The sequence below is a fragment of the Aquarana catesbeiana genome, linkage group LG01 (assembly GCF_042186555.1).
Source record: "Aquarana catesbeiana isolate 2022-GZ linkage group LG01, ASM4218655v1, whole genome shotgun sequence".
NCBI classification, from domain to species: Eukaryota; Metazoa; Chordata; class Amphibia; order Anura; family Ranidae; genus Aquarana; species Aquarana catesbeiana.
The window spans coordinates 275529537-275534023 of record NC_133324.1 but is presented as its reverse complement, the minus strand read 5'-3'; the positions used below and the strand labels follow the sequence as shown (position 1 = coordinate 275534023).

Here is a 4487-nt window from a genome sequence, read left to right as displayed (position 1 = left end):
AATGTCTTCATATCATACCATGGCCTTTATGGATTACAACTATTATCTTTGAAACTGTGCTTGAGGGTCATAGACCATCTTTTGCCCGCTAGTGTGACTAGTTCTACAGTGCGAGGGAGGAATTCAAAGCATGGAGATTTGTTTTGATGCAGCAGTTAATATTTGACCTTTGGTTGGAATCTCAGCATTACTGCACCCTTAGCACCTTGACTATACAGCCTCCTCTGGACTAGGGATGAGCTTCGAGTTCGAGTTGAACTCATGTTCGACTCGAACATTAGCTGTTTGCAAGTTCGCCGAACAGCGAACAATTTGGGGTGTTCGCGGCAAATTCGAATGCCGCAGAACACCCTTTAAAAGTCTATGGGAGAAATCAAAAGTGCTAATTTTAAAGGCTTATATGCAAGTTATTGTCATAAAAAGTGTTTGGGGACCCGGGTCCTGCCCCAGGGGACATGGATCAATGCAAAAAAAAATTTTTAAAACGGCTGTTTTTTCAGGAGCAGTGATTTTAATAATGCTTAAAGTCAAACAATAAAAGTGTAATATCCCTTTAAATTTCGTACCTGGGGGGTGTCTATAGTATGCCTGTAAAGGGGCGCATGTTTCCCATGTTTAGAACAGTCTGACAGCAAAATGACATTTGGAAGGAAAAAACCCATTTAAAACTACCCGCGGCTATTGCATTGCCGACAATACACATAGAAGTTCATTGATAAAAACGGCATGGGAATTCCCCACAGGGAAACCCTGAACCAAAATTTAAAAAAAAAATGACGTGGGAGTCCCCCTAAATTCCATACCAGGCCCTTCAGGTCTGGTATGGATATTAAGGGGAACCCCGGCCAAAATTTAAAAAAAAAAAATGACGTGGGGTTCCCCCTAAATTCCATACTAGACCCTTCAGGTCTGGTATGGATTTTAAGGGGAACCCCGCACCAAAAAAAAAAAAACGGCGTGGGATCCCCCCAAAAATCCATACCAGACCCTTATCCGAGCACGCAACCTGGCAGGCCGCAGGAAAAGAGGGGGGACGAGAGTGCGCCCCCCCTCCTGAACCGTACCAGGCCACATGCCCTCAACATTGGGAGGGTGCTTTGGGGTAGCCCCCCAAAACACCTTGTCCCCATGTTGATGAGGACAAGGGCCTCATCCCCACAACCCTGGCCGGTGGTTGTGGGGGTCTGCGGGCGGGGGGCTTATCTGAATCTGGAAGCCCCCTTTAACAAGGGGACCCCCAGATCCCAGCCCCCCCCTGTGTGAAATGGTAAGGGGGTACTTACCCCTACCATTTCACTAAAAAACTGTCAATAATGTTAAAAATGACAAGAGACAGTTTTTGACAATTCCTTTATTTAAAAGCTTCTTCTTTCTTCTATCTTCCTTCATCTTCTTCTTCTTCTGGTTCTTCTGGCTCTTCTGGCTCTTCTGGTTCTTCCTCCGGCGTTTTCGTCCAGCATCTCCTCCGCGGCGTCTTCTATCCTCTTCTCCTCGGGCCGCTCCGCACCCATGGCATGGGGGGAGGCTCCCGCTCTTCTCTTCATCTTCTTCTTCATCCTCTTCTCTTCTTCCTTCTTCTCTTCTTCTCTTCTTCATTTTCTTCTCCGGGCCGCTCCGCATCTATGCTGGCATGGAGGGAGGCTCCCGCTGTGTGACGGCGTCTCCTTGCCTGACGGTTCTTAAATAACGGGGGCGGGGCCACCCGGTGACCCCGCCCCCTCTGATGCACAGGACATGACAGGACTTCCCTGTGGCATTCCCCATGATGTCACAGGGAAGTCCCGTCAAGTCACCGTGTGTCAGAGGGGGGCGGGGTCACCGGGTGGCCCTGCCCCCCGTTATTTAAGAACCGTCAGACGAGGAGATGCCGTCACACAGCGGGAGCCTCCCTCCATGCCAGCATGGGTGCGGAGCGGCCCGGAGAAGAAAATGAAGAAGAGAAGAAGAGAAGAAGGAAGAAGAGAAGAAGATGAAGAAGAAGATGAAGAGAAAAGCAGGAGCCTCCCCCCATGCCATGGGTGCGGAGCGGCCCGAGGAGAAGAAGATAGAAGACGCCGCGGAGGAGATGCTGGACGAGAACGCCAGAACCAGAAGAGCCAGAAGAACCAGAAGAAGAAGAAGATGAAGGAAGATAGAAGAAAGAAGAAGCTTTTAAATAAAGGAATTGTCAAAAACTGTCTCTTGTCATTTTTAACATTATTGACAGTTTTTTAGTGAAATGGTAGGGGTAAGTACCCCCTTACCATTTCACACAGGGGGGGGCTGGGATCTGGGGTCCCCTTGTTAAAGGGGGCTTCCAGATTCAGATAAGCCCCCCGCCCGCAGACCCCCACAACCACCGGCCAGGGTTGTGGGGATGAGGCCCTTGTCCTCATCTACATGGGGACAAGGTGTTTTGGGGGGCTACCCCAAAGCACCCTCCCAATGTTGAGGGCATGTGGCCTGGTACGGTTCAGGAGGGGGGCCACACTCTCGTCCCCCCCTCTTTTCCTGCGGCCTGCCAGGTTGCATGCTCGGATAAGGGTCTGGTATGGATCTTTGGGGGGACCCCACACCGTTTTTTGTTTTTTTTTGGTGCGGGGTTCCCCTTAAAATCCAAACCATACCTGAAGGGTCTAGTATGGAATTTAGGGGGAACCCCACGTCATTTTTTAAAATTAATTTTGGTTCGGGGTTTCCCTGTAGGGAATTCCCATGCCGTTTTTATCAATGAACTTCTATGTGTATTGTCGGCAATGCAATAGCCGCGGGTAGTTTTAAATGGGTTTTTCCTTCCAAATGTCATTTTGCTGTCAGACTGTTCTAAACACGGGAAACATGCGCCCCTTTACAGGCATACTATAGACACCCCCCAGGTACGAAATTTAAAGGGATATTACACTTTTATTGTTTGACTTTAAGCATTATTAAAATCACTGCTCCTGAAAAAACGACCGTTTTTAAAACTTTTTTTTGCACTGATCCATGTCCCCTGGGGCAGGACCCGGGTCCCCAAACACTTTTTATGACAATAACTTGCATATAAGCCTTTAAAATTAGCACTTTTGATTATTCATGTTCGTGTCCCATAGACTTTAACGGTGTTCGCGTGTTCGAGCGAACTTTTTTCCTGTTTGCATGTTCTATTGTGAACCGAACAGGGGGGTGTTCGGCTCATCCCTACTCTGGACCACTGCAACATTCAAGCCTTGTTTGGACATATCCTCCTATTCTATTATCACTTTGTACCTCTCTACAATCCAGTATTAACTGTGTGAATTTCTCTTATTGACCATATCCAGTGCTGTGACTCTGGTGCCGAGACATCCAAATAAAGGACTACATCGGACTGTTCCTTTGCAGGACCATCTATCCAGTATTACTAGACCCTGTATATATCCCCATCCACTGGCAGTACCAGCCAAGTGGTCAGGGTATAATAACCTTACAGATATCTTGTGGTCATAGACATGTTCATGAGGTGGACATTGGCTTTTTTTTTTTAATCACAAAAAAGGTTTTATTGAATAAAAATCAACAGTTACATCAAAAACAGTGCTTTGTTCAATTCCAATGTAATCTTTATGCAATATTAAGATGTCAACAGTAGGATAATTCAACAGTGCACCATATCATATAGGGGAAACCGCAAATATAAAAAATAAAGAAAAACCTGAACATAGGAAAAGAAAAAAAAAAGAAAGCCAAACAAAAATAGTAGACTTGCCTCAAATATAGAAACACTGATTAATCAGCCTTCTTCCCCAATGAACCTCAACCCTCAAGAAGTCTATTCATTACCAGTTGATGGGGTGCAAGGTCTGGGATATCCAGCCAGGGTTGCCACAACGGGTAAAATTTTTTGGAAACATGTTGTGTTGGTACATTATCTTCTCACAGATAAGCATATTGTTCACTTGTTCAATCATTGTTTATTAGTTGGGACTTGAGAAGACATCCAGTAACGTGCAATTAGTTTACAAGCAAGATACAATAGACGAAAAATTGCAACTTGTGCTTGTGGAGTCAAAGTCTCTTCCTCAAGAGCACCAAGCAAACAAACAATAGGGTCTTTAGTAAGCTGGAAGTTAAATACCCTTGAAATTACTTCAATAACATCTGTCCAGTAACGGAATAGCTTGGGACATCTCCATATCATGTGAAGGAGGTCCCGATGATCTCTCTCAAAAATATGGAATGCTTCACAAATTTGCATGTCATCCTTGCTCAGGAGCAATGCTAATCTTCTCTGTATCATTCCAATTTTAGTATATATCCTGCCAAAGCGAGGACAGGACATTGGCTTTTCAATAGTATTAGTGTTCTTTGTGTTATGTGGTAGCAGTTTTATTGCTAGTTTCTTCATTGCTTGACTTAAAGTCAACTTTCGTTCTAGTAAATCTTCTGCCCTTGTTGTTTTAACTTTGGATAGTAAAACATTTTTTTTTCTGCCAGCAAATACCTTATACAGCTCACTTCCTGTTTCTTGTATGGAAAAAAGCCTAGGC

The 4487-nt window shown here is 45.2% G+C and overlaps 1 non-coding gene across 1 annotated transcript; it reads right to left on the bottom strand.

The window, feature by feature from the left end:
- Positions 1-4165: 4165 nt before the first annotated feature.
- On the bottom strand, positions 4166-4272 carry LOC141125000 (U6 spliceosomal RNA). Its single transcript, XR_012241310.1, has one exon. It is a non-coding gene; the product is annotated as a U6 spliceosomal RNA (small nuclear RNA).
- Between the last annotated feature and the right edge of the window lie 215 nt (positions 4273-4487).